We start from the raw sequence: 19,929 nt of genomic DNA, 5'->3' as shown, positions 1-19,929 counted from the left end.
GCAGGCAGGAATACACTGAGTAAGAATATGCAATTATTTCATGTATGCATATCTACAAATTCATAGTTCCAGTAACAGCCATTAGCCACATGACTAAATAGAACCTCCATGTACAAAAGCAGTATACCTCTGCATTGCAGATATGAGAACAAACAGAAAGGGCATCACCTTCAGGCCCTGCTTATGAAAATAGCTGGCTGGCTGCTGTTAGATCTTAGTCTGATCCAGGAAGGCAATTCTTAAGTGTTCAGCTTGATGCAGTCTGGGTGGAGCACAGTGATACGCAGCATACCCTTCTTGTTTTCTGGTCATTTCAGTCCTGGCCTAATTTGTTTTGCCTCTGTCCCCTCAGGTGCTGAAGCCAGGTCAGGAAGCAGACGGCTTAGAGTAAACAGATTAATTCTTTTTATATTTCAAATGCTATTGTTATCCTCAAAAGGGAGAAAAAATAATGGCCCTCATTTTCATGAGATTTTGGGCTCCATTTGGCTTCAGAAACACAGCCAAGAAAGCACACATCAAAATATTATGTGCACAAGATGAAAAACCTTAACAGGGCATTTCAGGGGAAAGTTTCAAAACAGGCTGTCAGGCTAGATGGCAATTTTTTCAGTTCGAATTACAATTCCTTTTTGACGTTTAAAAAACAAATGAAACATATTTTCCCACTCCCAATGGCATCATCTTTTTGGAAAGGTGGAAGATGGTCTTATTCCTTGTAAGTAGTTAACGGGAATTTTAATTAAATGGAGAAACATCTACTGGTGAACCTGTTAGCCTAGAACACACCGGAGGAAATGTTAGGGGATTGGGAAAGAGGGCTCCCTGTCCACACAATAATTTTACACTGTTGACCACTTGTTGAAGTGAGAAAGAATAAAGAGAATCCCTAGATTCAACTTCTCTCCCCCACAACAGGAAATAGGAGCTAACAGTGCCATCATCTGACTGATGATACAATCTTGGATTTTGGATATAGGACAATTTCACCCTGCCCCTCACCAACACAAACACATCCTGCATTACCCTTTGCAGATTGCTAGAATAAGACTAGTTCCAACCAAGTTCATATTGCTATTTCTTGTGATTAAAAACCAACTACCTGGCAAACAGTAGGTTAATTCAATAAGATTTATTTATTTTTTATTTCTCTGTGTAAACTGCTTCGGGAACTTTTGTTGAAAAGCAGTATATAAATATTTGTCAGATCAAATGAAATCAGCACCAAGAAGTAGAAGTTAAAGTCAGAGCTGGCAATTGGACTTTAGCCACTTTTGCACCCTACGACACCAATATCCAAATTTTAGTCTATCACAACTTAGGGCTCTCTTTGAGTCAATTAATCCTATGAATTTTAATCAATTGATCAATTAAATTTGCATACAAAAAACCAAGAGCTCTGAAGGAAAAAAACATTTGTTTTGGGAATCTGAACAGGTCATTATCACCTTAAAGACAGCAGCACAGTTCTGCAACATCTAGCTATCATTCTGCAACTGGCTTTCAAGCAAGCTAGCCTTTGTTCATGTTTGTAGACGTGGATCAGAGGACACATTTGCTTCTATAAAGCATAGCAGTCGGCATGCCTTTTCAAAAAGGTTGCTTGCTGGTTTTCACAAGTGGTTGATTAAGTGCCCTCAAGTCGGTGTGGACTCTTAGTGACCACATAGATAGATTCTCTTCAGGATGATCTGTCTTCAACGTGGCCTTTAAGGTCTATTTCACAAGTACTTGTATTTTAAAAAAACAAAAACCCCAAACAATGCTACCCCAAATAACTGAGGGCACCTTTATAGCTAACAAAAGGTTTTAATCAATTGATCCAATAAAATACAATCAACTCAACAGTGCAGCCCTCTTACAAATGAAGTAGATTCAGATGTCACCCCATAACCCATACTTACTGAAAGTAATAAAAGTACATCAAGTATATTTAAGAACATAAGAACAGTCCTACTGGATCAGGCCCAAGGCCCATTTATTTGGTTTCACTCACAACACATTCCTATAACCAGCTTTAGCTACAGCAGTTTCCATCAGGTCCAGGGCACAAGGACATCTGAGGGAATGTTTTGTCTTATCAGGCATGGGGGAAAGAAACAGTTAAGTTTGTTGTGCTAATTCTGTAGGCAATCTGCCGAAGTTAAGCCTGCAAACATGTAATGTAGAACTAAAAATGTTTGTAGAGGAAACAGCTAGTATTTATACAGGAGCCCTTAGAACTGGGGGAGGAAGAACAAAGATGAGGACATGGGTTTGAGATGACAAATGGATGACAAACAAGCATCATTTGAAAAGAAGTGAACCATGAAGAAAGTGCAAGGAGGAGTCAGATATTTCCAAAAGGACCTTCTCATACTTATGTCATAACACCCCCCAAGCAAAAATTTGCAACATCTGGGTTGAGCAAGGTTAGTTTGTCCTTATATCAACATCATTCCTGTTCATATGATTCATTATCAACAGCAACCTTTCCTGAAGACCATTTATGGAGACCATGAGGCTATTCTCATGATGGGGGAAAACTGGGCTAAAGAAGCCCAGCCCAGTTTTTCCCCATCATGAGAACCAGCGGGATCATGGGCAAGCCTGGTGGTTCCCTGGTGGCTAGCCCGCCAAAGTAGCCCTCCCCTTAGCCCAGGTTAGCAGAGCGAGCGCTTTGCTAACCCGGGTTTCCTGATCGTGTGCTGCCACGGCAACACATGAGGAGACCCCCACTGGGAGGCTGCAAGCTGCCTCCCAGGCTCGGGGGTCTCTCCAGCATGCCCTGCGCGCTTGCGCAGTGTCATCGGCCCTTTAGGGAACAGTGACCATAGTGCCATCAAATTCAGCATACATGCAGAGAGGGAATCACCATGGAAATCTAACATAGACATTTTGAATTTCAGAAGAGGAAACTTCTCCAAAATGAGGAGTATGGTGAAAAGAAAGCTGAAAGGGAAAATCAGGAAAGTCACTTCGCTTCAGAATGCATGGAGTTTACTCAAAACCACAATACTAGAAGCCCAGTTAGATTGCATACCCCAAAGGAGGAAAGGTACCACTAAGTCCAGGAGGATGCCAGCATGGCTAACAAGTAAAGTCAAAGAAGCCATAAAAGGAAAGAAGACTTCCTTCCGAAATTGGAAGGCTTGTCCAAATGAAGAGAACAGAAAGGAATACAAACTATGGCAAAAGAATTGCAAGGTGACAATAAGGGAGGCAAAAAGAGTGTTTGAGGAACATTTAGATAAAAGCATCAAGTAGAATTTTAAAAAACCTTCTTTAAATACATCAGATACAGGAAACCTGCCAGGGAGGTGGTTGGACCATTAGACAATGAGGGAGTGAAAGGGATTATTAAGGAGGATATGGAGGTTGCAGAGAAACTGAATGAGTTCTTTGCATCCATCTTCACGGCAGAGGATACTGAGCATATACCTGTTCCTGAACCAGGCTTTTCGGGGATGGAGGCTAAAGAACTGAGTGAGATAAAAGTGACAAAAGATGATGTTCTGAACTGTCTGAAAAAATTGAAAACTAGCAAATCACCAAGGCCAGATGGCATCCATCGAAGAGTCCTCAAATAACTCAAATGTGAAATTGCCGACCTCCTTGCTAAACTATTTAACTTATCCCTGCAATCAGGCTCTACCGGAGGACTGGAAAGTAGCAAAATTTGTAACACTGATTTTCAAAAAGGGATCCAGGGGTGATCTGGGAAATTACAGGCCGGTTAGCTTAACGTCTGTTCCAGGCAAATTGATGGAAAGCATCCTCAAGGATAAAATTGTAAAGCCCTGCTGGGAGAGAACCAGCATGGTTTCTGCAAAGGTAAATCTTTCCTCATGAACCTTTTGGAGTTCTTTGAGAGTGTAAACAAGTGTGTGGATAAAGGTGATCTGGTTGACATAGTATACCTGGACTTCCAAAAAGCTTTCGACAAAGTTCCTTATCAAAGACTCCTGAGGAAATTTAGCAGTCATGGGATAAGGCGACAGGTACATGTGTGGATTGCTAACTGGTTGAAGGACAGGAAACAGAGGGTAGGGATAGATGGAGAGTTTTCACAATGGAGGGAAGTAAGAAGTGGGGTCCCCCAGGGATCTGTACTGGGACCAGTGCTTTTTAATGTATTCATCAATGATCTAGAAGTAGGGGTAAGCAGCAAGGTGGTCAAATTTGCAGATGATTCCAAACTCTTTTGGATAGTGAAATCCAAAACAGATTGTGAGGAGCTCCAAAAGGATCTCTCCAAACTGGGTGAGTGGGCAACAAAGTGTCAAATGCGGTTCCATGTTGGCAAGTGAAAAGTGATGCGCATTGGGATGAAAAATCCCAACTTCAACTATATGCTGTTGGGATCTGAGCTGTGGGTGACTGACCAGGAGAGGGATCTTGGGGTCATGGTGGACAGCTCATCGAAAGTGTCAACTCAATATGTGGTAGCTGTGAAGAAGGCCAAGTCCATGCTAGGGATCATTAGGAAGGGGATGGAAAATAAAACGGCTAATATTATAATGCCCTTATACAAAACTATGGTGCAGCCACACCTGGAGTACTGTGTACAATTCTGATCACCACATCTAAAAAATGACATTGTAGAACTGGAAAAGGTGCAGAAGAGGGCAACCAAGATGATCAAAGGCCTAGAGCACCTTTCTTATGAGGCAAAGTACACCTGGGGCTATTTATTTTAGAAAAAAAGGCGACTGCAGAGAGACATGACAGAGGTCTATAAAATCATGCATGGAGTGGAGAAAGTGGATAGAGAGAAATTCTTCTCCCTCTTACATAACACTAGAACCAGGGGTCATCCCATGAAATTGATTGCCAGGAAATTTAGAACCAACAAAAGGAAGTACTTTTTCACACAATGCATAGTCAACTTGTGGAATTCTCTGCCACAAGATGTGGTGACAGCAACAACCTGGATGGCTTTTAGAGGGGTTTGGATAACTTCATGGAGGCGAGATCTATCAACAGCTACTCGTCGGAGGGCTATGGGCCACTTCCAGCCTCAAAGGCAGGGTGCCTCTGAGTACCAGTTTTAGGAGAGTAACAGCAGGAGAGAGGGCATGCCCTCAACTCCTGCCTGTGGCTTCCAGCAGCATCTGGTGGGCTGCTGTGTGAAACAGAATGCTGGACTAGATGGACCTTGGGCCTGATCCAGGAGGGCTGTTCTTATGTCCCCCCTCCCCCTTTCCAGCCTCCTTGTCTCCCAAACCGGCCTGTTCGGGCCTTCCCTCTCCAGCACGGTGGCCATTTTGGAGGCTGCTGCACCAGCGCAATTGGCCTCTTCATGGCCTGGTATGACCCAGGCCATGCAGAGGCCGACTGCGCAGGCACGGTGGCCTCCAAAATGGCCTCCAGGCTTGAGGGGGAAGGCCAGAATGGGTCAAAGAGACAGCCAAATGGGCCTGTTTGGGAGGCAAGGAGGCCAGCAGGGGGGAGGAGGAACCCCTACGCGGGACCCCACCACCACCTAGAGCAAGTCCCCCTGAGGGCGTAAGTTCTAAAAATAAAAAAAATGTTTTAAAAAGTGCAACCCTCCCCGCCACCAGACCAAACCAACCTGGGAGGGGGTTCGAGTGGGTGCCAGATTCAACTGGCCCAGTCTGGTTCAGACTCAAACTTCGGCCAGCCAGTTCCGTGCACACCCCTAGTTGTAGCTCAGCAGGGGAGCCAAGCTGCCTACCCTGGTCTAAAATGATTGGCAGTGGCTCTCCAAGTTTCAAACAGGAGTCTTTCCCAGCCCTACCTGGAGATGCTGCTAGGGGTTGAAGCCGGGACCCCATCTGCATGCAAACCAGAAGCTCTGCCACAGAGCTACTATGACCCCGACCCCCCCAAAGCTTCAAACTGGTGCTTCAAATGTAGTAATCTATTATGTAAAGATTGCCTAGTATGTTTTGACCAGAGATCTTCCTCAGGAGCAAAGGGTCCTCACCTCTTATTCTGGTATGCCAGATAAAACTCCTCACTCAAGTATATACTCTCCAAGGGGTTTGGAACTGCCCCCCTCTCCACAGCTTTCTCACAACTTATCAAGGTTGGCCACTTTCCCTTTCAGCTGTTCTCTAATGAGGAAAAACCAAGTGGTGGTGATGACACAGATAAAGAACTCTTTCCCCCATAGTTGGGAAAACTGATCTCCTGTGTAGAGGTTTTCCAGTGCAATGACAGCAATCTGATAAGCAGGGAATACACCATCTCTGGAAAAACTCAGTGCATGTTTCCAAAGAGCTCAGTCTCCATGTTTTCTGTACTTTTACAGCCCTGCCCTGAAAGAGTAAAATATTGTTTTGGGACAGCTTAATGGTTTCCCAGATGCTCCTGACAAAATCAGAACAGACAGCAACCCTACTTGAGGCTTTCTGAATAGAATGCCCATCCTCCTTCCATTTCAGGTCTTTCTAGATCCCTCCTCAACTCTGCTCTTTTTCTTAGTGAAGAAATAACTTTAGCTCAGGTTGAGTCTATGCAAGCAGGGAGGGAGTCAGAGGTAGCCAGCTAGGGACCCTTACAGAGGACATGTGACTATTTGGGAGACCAAACGACTTTTGCATTTGTTGTGGTGTCTGAAGGTTTGGGGAGCAGCTGGAACATCTTGTCAGAACACCTTGCTCTCACGAGCAGCTTCTCTTCCTCTGTTTCCTTCCCCATCCCTCCCTCCAATGGGGAAGCCAGAGGGAAGGTTCTGCTTCAGTGGCAGGTTGAAGAGCCACATGATGCAGGAGCATAAATTGGGAGGCCCAGCAGGTGCAGCTTGCTTCCTTCATGTGGTGGCAGTGAGGAGTTAGCAGTTGGCTAACTAACTTTATTCATTTAGTGGTTACCCCTGCTCTAAAATGCACCTTTTAAAGTGGAGAATCTGTTCTGTTTATCATGAGGAGAGCAACTGGCCCTATCCAACCCCAGCACAGTGGCTGAGGCTGCTGTTACCTTGCATTTCATTTTAGATTGTGAGCTTTTGGGGACAGGAGAGCATCTTATTATTTATTTTCTTTGAAAACCACTGTGAAACCTTCTGTTGAAAAGCGGTATATAAATGTTTGTAGCTGGAGAGAACAGCAAGTGAGTGGGAGACTGTGCACACACCGCTGGGCCAGCATGCAAAGAGGCTGGCTCCGTAGCTAGCTGGCTGCCCTGCCTCAAGCCAAGAGGTGATGTTGCTGGCTTGGCTGGGGAGAGCAGGCTGGGTAAGCCATGAGGGAGGGAGGCAGAGGCCTGTGTGTGTTAGGTAAACTTAACCAGGAGATAAATTTACGGTTAAGCAGCAGGGGCCTTGAGAAATCTGTATGTAGATAGCAGACTGAGCAGGCATACAGCTCACCTGTTTCTTAGCTTCACAGTGGCGAGCTGTATTTTTTCTCAAATTATCCATTTTTAAAAATCAAAATATGCATCTATAATACCACTAAATCTATGCAAATTCTATGCAAAGTGGATACTTTTTTGGTGAAAAGCGCCCTCTATTTCCACTTCTTTGGTGATGAATATCCACTTTCTTCACCATCTAAACCTGGCAACCCTAAGTCGGAGGTCAGCCAGGTCGGGCACAGCCCACCCCTCTCTGAGGGCCCACCCAGCTGAACCCTGAAGAAGGAGGAGGCAGCAGACATTTACTCCCCACCTCCACCCAGCAAGCCTCCCCCTTGGGCCCTGCCGCCACCTGGCAAGCTTCCTGAGGTAACAGGCAACAGCAGCAGCCAATGACCTCTTTGTTCAATACATGGCATCCATTTTAATTTCCTAGATGCTGCAATACAGATACTGTCTGCTGTGTATGTAATTAGTCTTTCCGGTACCAGGCACTATGTGGGTAGTGGGGGGACCAGCAGACACCCACTACTGTAAATACCAGGAGTGAACTCTTCCTTTCCATCTCCCTTCCCCCAACCAACTATCCAAATAGTAAATGCTGCTGAATATGCCTGACCACAGGAAGACTAACCAGCGGGTCAGCATCCTCCCACTGGCCAGTCATCTTTCCTTGTGCTGGGCACTGATGAGGGCGGGGAACCAACAAGTATACCTGGCACACCTGCTGGTCTCCTGCTCCCCCACAAATAGTGCCCAGTGCTGGGAAAGCTAGCCAGACACCATTGGGGGGGGCAGCACACAAAATGGGGTTTGACCCCCACTGCCTGCCACCACCTCTGTTCACATACAACAGAACATAGCAGTAGAATGTATTATACCATTTTGTATTATCATCTCATACTGGTAAACTGGCATGGTAATGGTAAACCCCTCCTGTATTCTACCAAGGTCAACCACAGGGCTCTGTGGTTGCCAGGAGTCGAAACCGACTCAAAGGCACACTTTACCTTTGTTATGGGCGGCGGCGGGGTACCACTTTTGAATGCTCCTCTTGTTAAAAAAAAAAGAGAGAGTAAGTCCTCCCTGCAAACAGAAAAACTAGCATATCTAGGAGAAAGACATATAAGAGTCAAATCCAGTTATTTGCCCGGAGGTGAGGCACAATTTTTCTCCTCTCCACAGCCTTTCTCCTGATGTCACTTTTCTTAAGCTGGCCTCCAGTTCTAGAAGTAAGCCTGGGCAGGGGGGAAGCACCTTGACGGGGGAGAGAGACTACAGGCAGGTAAGCAGTGGACACAGGGAGGGTGCTGTTCCTCTCACCTGTACATGCATCTCGAGTCTCAGAGATTTAGGGCCAAACTAGGCATGCATGATGCAGGAGTTCTGAGGGGGCCCTGCAGTTTTATCAAGTGTTAATAGCAGCTGTGGGAGAAGGGGGGGGGATGTCGCATATGGTGGGTTTTTTTAATGGTTTCCCCACTTAAAATCTCCCTTCCCCAAAGTTGATGCTTGGCCTGCTGGGGAAGGTATCACACCTTATATTTGCTCTCTGGGGCAAATAGCAGCTTCAGGTGCAAAGCAAGATTTTCATACGGAAAATGGCATGTGGGAAGAGTTTTAAAAATATATTTCACCAGCACCACAGGTCTAATCCAAACCACATTCACAGCACACAGCTGCTGTTAACACTTAAAAAAGAAAAAGAAAAAAGAAAACCCACAAGAGTTCTGCACGGAGATCCTATTTACAGATCTGTGCCACATCCAGTTTAGCCCTTTACTTCTAGAAATTTGTGGAAGGGCACAGCAAGTACTTCAGTGTACATGTGAAAACACTAACTATGGTTCACACGCAACAGCAGCATCTGAGGTTTGAACATGCTTCCCCCACCATCCCCATGTGAACCACTACTTCCGTTCCAGGATCCACAATTGGTGGGTTTGTACAACATGACTGATCTCGGCATATCCTTCAGAGAAACTGACATTTGCAACTGAGATTTGAAGTAAACTGCTGCTGCCCATTGCCTCCTGGTAAGGAGTGGGTCCTGGCAGATTTATCAGACAACAGTGGGCAGCACTAGATGTTCCTCCAGCTTTCAACGCTGCCACCCACAGCTGTAGCTGTAGCACCATTTTAGACTTCCTAGATGCTCCAGCCACCCCCCCCCCGAAAGAGGATTGTGCCTGAGGGAGCCAGGCATCTGGAATATCTAAAATGGCACCACTGCTTCAGCAGCTGGTGGTGATGCTGAAAGCTGGGAGGATCTTTTGCTGCTGCACACCACTGCCCAGTAACCATGCAAAGCCCAGTGTGGGTTCTGGGTGCCCCACCAACATCGTGGAGGGGCACCAGCATCCTGGGGCCCAGCTGAGGGTTTTGTTCTGTGGGCCCTGCAACACCTACTGCTGCCCTAAATGGAGAATGGCAATTCCTTCCACCAAATGCATGCTAAGCTATCTGTACCTCCTACAACAAATGAGAAACGAATGCAATGAAACCATCTTCTGGGAAAGCTCTTCAGCACAAACACCAAGACCTACAAAGCTTTGTAGTGCAACCAGAGAGGGTTTATGGAGACAAACCAGGCAAGAGAATCATTTTGAAATTATACAATTCCCTGCAGGGAGGCAATGCATTGCTGAATTTATTCTTGCCTTAACCAAACCTTCAACACAGAGACTCGCGTGCTTAGAAATCATGTCCATAGGGGAAGGGACACAGCTCTCCATTTCTAGGCCTAGTCACTGGCTCTCCAAGTAGTAATTTAGCAAAAGGGAGAACAGATAACTTCCTGTTCAACAGGTATATTTCAACGGCCTTTTTCCCTCCAGGGTGCACATGCGTCAGTGGTCAAGCCTGCAGAAAAGGCATCTAGCTTCAGAAGTCCAAACCAAAAGAATGCTGGGCGCTTTTATACAAGGGTCAGCTGCTTTCCAATATTGGTGTCACACTTTGTGACTATCCACTGCTCAGGGTAAAAGAGTCGCGATGGCACTAAAACTGTCAAGATGGAGGCCATTTAGGTATATAAACAGAGACTTGCTCTGCTGATTTATACCCCTGATAACACATGGCCCACAGGCAAAAAACACAGCTCCATCTGCCTGTGGGACCAGTTTGGATTGACTGATCCATAAAACTGGGAAGGGAGGCCTCCCTTCCTTATCTTTCTCTGCATCACTGGGCGCACACACGCAAAACCACCACAGCCAACAAGTACTCATGGAGTAACATGATGCAATAAATGCTTTCACCCAGCAAATATAAGGAGAGAGATTAGATAAGGCAGCTCAAGCAAACTTTAACCACCAGGATAAGTGCCCAGACACTTAGCTTTTTTCTGATGTGTACCTCAGGCACTCAAGCCATAGGCCAAGCTGTTGCAATTCACTCCTCATTGGCCTCTGGAATGCCCAGATTTCTAAGGCCTAGCACACAAAGTGCTGCCTCTCACATGCCTACAAAGCAAGGATGCATTTTCTAACGTGCCCTTTAAACAAGCTCAGTTCAGTTAAACCTGACCTCTGCCAAGTTTGATCCCAAAATGCTTTCCCTTCCAGAAAGGAATTCTCCCCCAAGCCTGGACTGAAGCTGGGCAAACTACTCAGAAGAAGCCATTTTAGGTATTGGATATATAACCACATGTCACAAATGCTTATGTAAATACCATAGTATAATTAAAGGTTAGCAGTATCATTATTGCTCTGCTACTCAGCAACTACTTTTTTAAAAACCAGCAGTATATTTTGAATGAAGAAAGAACTAAAAGATCAACAACATTGAGCTTGAGCTTGTCACACATTATACTGGATTCGCATACAAATGTTCATGTAAAGGACTGTAAAATGACAAAATGTGCAGGGAGAGAAGAGCTGGTCTTGTGGTAGCAAGCATGACTTGTCCCCTTAGCTAAGCAGGGTGGATCTGCCCTGGTTGCATATGAATGGGAGAGTTGATGTGTGAGCACTGGAAGATATTCCGCTTAAGGGGTGGAGCCTCTGGAAAGAGCAGAAGGTTCCAAGTTCCCTCCCTTGCATCTCCAAGATAGGACAAGATTTATTTTTTTTAAATAGGACAAGATTTTTTTATTGAACCAACAAACTACCAAAGCATACAGTACATTGCCAAAGCACAATTATATACAAAGTGGTTGTTTGTACATGATTCCTGCCTGCAACACTGGAGAAGCTGCTGCTAGTCTGTGTAGACAATACTGCGCTAGATGGACTTATGGTCTGACTCAGTATATGGCAGCTTCTTATGTTCCTATGACTGTGTTTGTTATAAAAATCAACAGAGACTGGACCCCTTTTAAAAAAAGAAGTGCACTGATCGCATGTGCTGTACCTGCACTGAATGTAACCTGTATGCACACACAGATCAAAAACTATATAAATCTGTGCACCCTATACACAGGTTGAATGCAACACATTTAATAGGCCTAGTGGTTCCATTTATTCGCTTTGGGAGTCAGAAGCAAAGGGTATTCTACTCTAACCCCTTTTCTTCCACTATGAAATAAAAGCAGCAGAGTCTGGGTAGAGCCCTTCCCTTATGCATCCCAGCAGCTACTCTGACAGATCCACTGTTACTATTTACCAGGGGAAGGAAGGAGGGAGGAGATGAAAGGCTATGGTGAGACTATGTGACAGAGTGAGCAGCTGAGATGCATAAGGAGGAAGGGACTCTGCCACAACATCTATTGCTGTTCACCTGAGGGAGGAGCCAGTTACAGGAACTGTTCCCTTTAAAGCATGCATATGTGTGCACGCTCACACATTTTCTGATGTCTGTTCAGTTAATTTTAGATCCCACTCAAGCTGACTCAGGAAGACCCCACGCAGAATGCATGTGCAGTGCACACACAATGCCTTGATACTGCCACCCAGAACAAAACTCATTCCACACACAGATGAAAAAAATTAAAGAGAACACTGGTTACCGGGCTCTTGGCCCTCTTAGCACATGCTGGAGGAAGGGTGCCTTTCAGGTCAGGAAAAGCTCTGCTGGGGACCAGACTGAGCTTCACTCTGCCAGTTGCCAGCCCCTATTATTGCACAATTATTATACACATGACAATTGGAAAGTTATTTGCCACTGGTGCCCAGCACATTCTAAGTGCTGTTATGTAGCATCTAGTAGAAGTAATGAAACTCACTGAGGCATTTTCCCCACCTGAGCACATCCCACCTCTAATCTGAGTGCAATGAAAATATGAGAGAGTCATGGAGACTCCCTGCCTTTCCATGGCACTGCAAGCAGGGAGACAACCTAAAAGCCTTTATTGAAGATCAGTGCAGCGATATGTAATTCACCATGCAGGAAAAATGCACAGTGGTGGGGTTTTTGTTTTTTTGTTTTTAGCACAACAAAACATAGCTGAGCATAGTGGCAGGATCATACAAGGATCAAAATTCAAGGAAATAAAGGAAAACCACAGACTCTGGCAGGGCAAGTAAACATGCGAATCTCTGCTTCGTATACAAATGACTGACAACTTTCAGGATATAGAGTAATGTAGTTATATCTTGGGGTCACAATCATTTGTCTTTGTTTCTTGTATGTTTTAAGTAACTCATTGGCTGAAGCCCAATTCTCTTCTACTCAGACATGGAGCTTGCTTAGTGGAGCTAAGATCTTTTCCATACTTAGCTCTTATTTCCTGCAGTTTTGTTCAGCATCTTGCAATCATAGCATTTACTGTTCTGCCTGTTTCTTAACCTGAAACCAATGTTCTGCAAAAGCCCAAATCAGAAATTTTGGAATCCATCTGCACCCCATCTACTTATTACTGTGGAGATCTCTCTTCTTTTTTTACAAGGTTCACTGAAATGCCTAAATAAACTTTTAAAGAATCTTGAAATCATTAACATTGCTAGCATGCAACACGATAAAGCCGATCTTCTTTCTCTGGAGCATGTAGGTGCACATGTATAGCTTAGAGGTCAGAGATTTTATTTTTTTTAATGTGGCAAAGAGAGAAAAATAATTAAATCAAGAGCACATTTTACTCAGTACAGTTCGCCTGGTTGGCAACTAATTTTTAACATATTTGGAACTGAGGAGGGGCTGAAGGGCGAGCAACACTGAGTCCATCCACTGCCTGTGTCTCTGTTCTGCCTAAGCACAATGTAAGCTTTTTCACCCCTGAAAATGGCAGCAGAGGCTTTGGCAGAGTTCTCTAGTCATACACCTCAGCCTTTACTCTGGTAGATCCTCTGCTGGTGCTAATCCCTGGGAAAGAGGGAGATAAAGAGCCACGGTCTTATTCACAGCAGGGATTGGCATTCCTGAAGTGAGCTTTCTAACAGCCAGGTACCCAGTACTAACAATGCAAATCAGGGTCATAATATAATTAATGTTCTGCTTCCACCAGTGACTGTCAGTCATGTGAAGCACTGGGAGGGGAAACTCAGCATATGATCACCGTGACAGGGTGAGTTAGACTGGGTGGAAAACTTGCCACTAGGATGCCAGTCCCACCCACACAGTCTCTAACCTATCCTTCCTTCCAGGCATTTTTCTCCCACTCAGTTAAGAACATAAGAACAGCCCTGCTGGATCAGGCCCAAGGCCCATCTAGTCCAGCATCCTGTTTCGCACAGTGGCCCACCAGATGCCACTGGAAGCCTACAGGCAGGAGTTGCTGGCATGCCCTCTCTCCTGCCGTTACTCCCCTGCAACTGGTACTCAGAGGCACCCTGCCCTTGATGCTGGAGGTGGCCCACAGCCCTCCGACTAGTAGCCATTGATAGACCTCTGCTCCATGAAGTCATCCAAACCCCTCTTAAAGCCATCCAGGTTGTTGGCTGTCACCACATCCTGTGGCAGAGAGTTCCACAAGTGGATCACGCGTTGTGTGAAAAAGTACTCCCGTTTCTTGGTCCTAGACCTCCTGGCAATCAGTTTCATGGAGTGACCCCTGGTTCTAGTGTTGTGTGAGAGGGAAAAGAATCTCTCTCTCTCCACTTTCTCCACACCATGCATGATTTTATAGACCTCTATCATGTCTCCCCGCAGTCATCTTTTTTCTAAACTAAAAAGCCCCAGGTGTTGAAGCCTTGCCTCATAAGAAAGGTGCTCTAGGCCCCTGATCATCTTGGTTGCCCTCTTCTGTACCTTCTCCAGTTCAACAATGTCCTTTTTAAGATGTGCTGACCAGAATTGTACGCAGTAGTCCAAGTGTGGTCGCACCATAGTTTTGTATAAGGGCTTTATAATGTTAGCCGTTTTATTTTCAATCCCCTTCCTAATGATCCCTAGCATGGAATTTGCCTTTTCCACAGCTGCCGCACATTGAGTCGGCACTTGCAATGAGCTGTCCACCACGACCCCAAGATCCCTCTCCTGGTCCGTCACCGACAGCTCGGATCCTATCAGCATATACTTGAAGTTGCCAATACCAGAAGAAGAACACTTGGATACGCAGGAGAGAATGCAGAGGGAAATGTGGGGAATGAAGGGGTTCTGTACCCGCTGTCTGCGTGTCCCTTTTAATAAGATCCCCGCCTGCCCTTCTATCCGAGAGTGGGATAGGCCTGCATTTGGGGATGAAGGTCTGCTGCCATGACGTGTCATTCTGACCTGGAAGCACAACAAGCGGCTGCTCTTAGGCTCGGGCTAGCCTGGAATCCGGTGGGTAGACATGAAGCGCCAAACTGAGACTCAGCTGCCAGTTGTCCAGCTCTGCCCTCGTAACTAAAAAGACATCAAACTGACATTCTAAGCCATAAAGGCCTCTTTCGAAGTTAAGAGGTCACCAAGTACAAAGCATTTATGATTTAAACCTTAGAATACAAAATACCAAGTAAGCCAGGAACCTCAGAAGCATCAGTATCATTCATGTCCCCCGAGCTATTCTGCCCTAGTAGTAAGTAATTGGCTGCGGGAAGATGGAAGGGAGCATATGGAAATATCTCCTTGCACAAAGAAAATCATTGTAAAAGGTGACATCCTCCAGACATAGCCTTTTGCTTTTATTATTTTCTGTCCTACATAGTGTGAATATGTTATTTCAGCCTTTTGCAGTGGTAAGTATGCTTGATCTATGCATCTAGAAGTACCATGAACAGGTGTGTGGCCGTGCGCTTACACACACAGAGGACTGCATGGTGCATTAATTGTGCTTGAGCTGCCTTTCCATGCTTGAGACTCTTGGCCTTATTTCCTATCATCCATAACTCAGAATAGCCAGGTAAACTCTTCTGAGGAAATAGCATGCAAAAGCTCCAGGTGCACTTGTGCTCTGCAGATCACTTGTCAGGTTACTGTCAGGTGGTTAAAAGGGCTCCCATGGCAGAGCCAGGCTGCATGACCACATAGCTCAAAGTGCAGTGTAGGTACAATGATCATTCCCAATGCTTCCTCCCTATGTATTTATTTTTTGTTTAAAGAGACTTCTCCTGAATGATAAAAACACTGAAAGTGAAGAAGTTCCTAAACAAACATATTTATATCCCTGTAGGGAGGGTGTCCACAATCCTTATGGGTACATGGCTCAGAGACACACTCTCTCAATATGCTCCTGCCCATCTACTAAAATCTTCAAGAGGCCCTGCTCCAAGTACCATCTGTTTGCTCCATAAGATCTGCCAGAGCATACAGATGGGTCTTCTCTGCGGTGGCCCCTACACTTATGAACTCTCTCCTGAAAGGGGCCTTTAAACTTTGCCCACCTAAAACTTGCACCTCAAATACTGGAAGCAAGCCAAGCTGGGGGGTGGGGGGAGTGCTTGAAGCAACAGAAGATGGAGAGGTTCATGGTGAGGATGTGTGTGCCCCTTTTGATATTAAAATAAGATATTTCCCCACCCTTCTCATGTGAGTGGGGAGACTCATGAACAACAGAATGATCCAGGACCAGGTTTCCTCATCTCATAAGAGCCTGCCTGGTCTTTGAGGTCCACCACAGACAAAAATTCAATTATCAGGTACCATAGACAGTGCCTTTTTTGTGGTGGCTCCCTCTCTAGCAGTTTTTAGAAAGAAGGTCAAGATCTCACTCTTCTGGGAGGCATTTTGTCTTTATAATGTTATCGTTGTTGCCTTATCTATGTTTTAAATTGAATTTTAATTATATGTTTTGTTTTGCTGCAAGCCACTCTGTGGGATTTACAGAAAAAATCAAGATACAAATAAAAATACATTAATTTTGATTGTATATTGTGTGACATCAGTTCATTTTCTGGAGAAAGTTGGGCCAGAAGTGTTGGAATAAATAATACATTTTGGATTTTAACCTGAAACACGGAGTCAGGAAACGGGAGGGCAGCTGCAGTTTCAAAATAAAATAAAAGGTTGGCCCATATCCTTGATTTGTAACTTTGTACAGGTAATATAAATATGATTTCCAAAGCAATGAACACAAAACATCAGAACGCTATTTTGCACAACTAAGTCTGCAATCCTAGACATTTACTGGAAAATAAGTAGGGATGAGTACTATTCTTAGAACGCAGAACAGGTTCAGAACCCCCACGTTCGAACAGGTTCAAGCACTTGGGTGGGTGCGTGCACATTGTGCGTGCAACATGAGCCTGCGATGCGCACACGTGCACAGCATTTCCAGTCACTTCCAGTCAGAGAAACAATGGGGCAGCAAGGAGGTACGCTGCCTTCCCGCCAGACTATTTATACACAGAGCATCAGAGGAGGAAGCACAGTGGTGGGGGTTAAGTGCACCCTCCTCCATCCTTAAAGCCACCCCGTCCCACCTTTGACTCGAAGGAAACCGGTTCCGTGCCCATCCCTAGAAATAGGACTCATAGAACTCAGCAGGACTTACTTCTGAATAAACATGCGTAGAATTGCTTTGTAAAGCTGCAATCCTTTGCAGACTTACATAGCAATCAGTCCCCTTCAGCTCAGTGGAACTTACTTCCACTGTAATCTCGCATAGTCTCAAGTTGCAATACTATGCACATTTGCTTGGCAGCAAGCCTCACTAAACTCAATGAAATGTACTGCCAGGTAAATATACATAATATTAGGCTGCACAAATTAACCTTGTACACACAGCACAAACAAGAACAACGCATCTGCATAGCACTTACCACGCCTGCCTGTGCAGCTTCTATGAACATTTGTTAATGTGGTTGAACCACAACAGAAGAGACAGAGGGCTGGAATCATAACTTGCACAGCTGTACATCCCAGAAAAGCATGTTATGAACAAAAGTACAGCAGCCTGAAAACAAGCAACTCCCCAGGGAACTGTAATTCACTTCAATTCAATATATTCAAAATTACTGCTTTTATGCTGGTATCTTCCCTCACCACAGTTCTTGCTGTGCGCCATATGACGGGCAGGCAAGATCATGGCCACGATAGAATTCTTTGCACTCAATTTCATACCACCTCCCTTCTCCCCAAGCTCAGAGAGAATGCTGAATATATCATCAGCTTGGTGTTGATGGCCAACACTTCAAAAATCTTTATGAAATCATTCCATCATATCATTAATGAGGTGCTCCGCTGGACAGATGTTAGCATGAACATAAAAAAATGGCCCCACTGCCATAAAGCATTCCTTCATGTCCTGTCATCTGCAGTGTGCTCATTGGAAGGGCATCAAGCACTGAGAAGTGCTCACATGAGTCAATGATTTTTCAAAGATGTTGTGGTTTCTGGCTGACACATTTTGCTGCTGCAAGTTACACATTTGATTGTTTTCCTGTAAATTGCATGTGAACTACAATCTCTCACTTTCCACTTTAAATTTAATCCAATTTGTCTTTTTCAGCCTAGAGACTCTGGAACTCACTCCACCATCACTGCTTTTGATAACAACTGAAATGACCATGCTAGACCCAGAACACCAAATCAGTATCAATTCTGAGGCAATTTCCTGTGTTAATAAAAATTGTCACATGTGAAAATGCAGGGAAGAACTGAGCTGGCATAGCTGTTGAAGGGAGAGAGAAGAGAAAGAAAGAGAATAGGAAGCTTCTAGCCTATACAAGGATTTTTTTAAAAATACATGGATACCAGGCAAGCATGAGCTTTGGATCAGGTTCAGATGAGCAATCAAGGCATATCATCATCACCAGCACCACCTCTACCACCAGCTCTCCCCATTTTAGAGAACTAACACCCTAGATAGCACATATATTTTGCACATGTATAATTTGCCAGGGTGCAAGCACAAACTTGGGTATCTGGTACAGAGTCAGTGTGGTGTAGTGGTTAGAGTGTTAGACTAAGACTAAGGAGACCAGAGTTCAAATCCCCATTGAGCCATGACACTCACTGGGTGACTCTGGGCTAGTCACTTCTCTCTCAGACTAACCTACCTCACAGAATTGTTGTGAGGAGAAATATAACCATGCACACTGCTCTGGGCTCCTTGGAGGAACAGTGGGAAGAACTTCTGATTTTTAAAATCAGCTTATCTAGCTCTCACCGTTATAGCTTAAACATTTGGAAATATTAAATTAAAATATTTGTATTCCCATTCTTCTGTCCCAGCTGGAGTTCCAAAACAGCTCTAACAACCAAACTTTAAACAGAATACAGTACAATCAACATAAGGCAGTACGGCAGATAAAATTTCAGCTAGACCTCATCAAAAAAGGAGGGAGAGCAGAGAATTGCATGTCCATGCCAAAAGTATGACAGAACTATTATAACCCAGCACCTAAACACAAAACACTATCATGGAAGGTGCTAAAATTCTGTAGCCCCTAGAAATATCAGAAATGAAATGAGATCTGGCCAGGGCTTCCACTAATCAGAGGCTGGCTTGATACTAGAGGGCTCTGTATTGGTCCCTCTTTCCTCTCCCCCTACCTATTATCAGTGCAGCTTTCCTGACTCCCATCTATTTTCCTTCTGTAAAGCTGTTTCCTGGAATGCTAGAAGCTATTTAAAACACCACAAGCACTGAGTGAGGGCTTCAACCTAGGTTCAATCCAAGTAGAGTTCTGCATGCAACGGTTATAGGAATAACTATAACTCAGGAAACCCAAAAGATTATGCTGCATGGGACCTCACCAGTCATTCTCTGGCTTGCTTGGAATAACAATAGCTGGGAGGTCAGGTTCAATGTCTGGTAAAGTGCAGCACAGAAATGTTGCTACGTACCTGAATCAACTCCAAAGCTAGAAATGCTGGAGCGAAACAAGTAGAAGGTAAGGAATATTTTCCTGGGTGTGCTTGGATCAAATGTGTTAACTTTACCCTGAGGTTCTTGTTCCCAAGTGCCAACTTACAGCATGAGGAAGAGGCAGTAGAGGTGGGGAAAGCATCTGATAACCATCATATATCTACCAAGCAAGCATGGAGTATTTGGGCTTGAAGCTCCTCCTGGGTTTGTTCTCTTGGCAGAATGATTTCTGCCAAACATTGGATATAGAGAGAATGAGAAGTGGCCTAAAATCCGGATGTGCTGCAAGCTGTCACTGCACATCCATTCATTCATCTATCCTCCTTCTCCCAGCATTGCTAAGTGCTGACCATCTTAAGGCACAAGTGAGAAAATGGATTGCTGCTCTTCTTCCATACTCAGCCCCAGTCCTCTGCTTAATCTCTCTTGGATAAACACTAAATCTTACCTCCCCATCTTTTTGAAACTGCATGTTTAAGAATTTGTTGAGAAAATCCTTCCCCACATCAGTCCCCATG

Source organism: Hemicordylus capensis, chromosome 2 (assembly GCF_027244095.1).
Source record: "Hemicordylus capensis ecotype Gifberg chromosome 2, rHemCap1.1.pri, whole genome shotgun sequence".
NCBI classification, from domain to species: domain Eukaryota; kingdom Metazoa; phylum Chordata; class Lepidosauria; order Squamata; family Cordylidae; genus Hemicordylus; species Hemicordylus capensis.
This window is presented reverse-complemented; position numbering follows the sequence as displayed.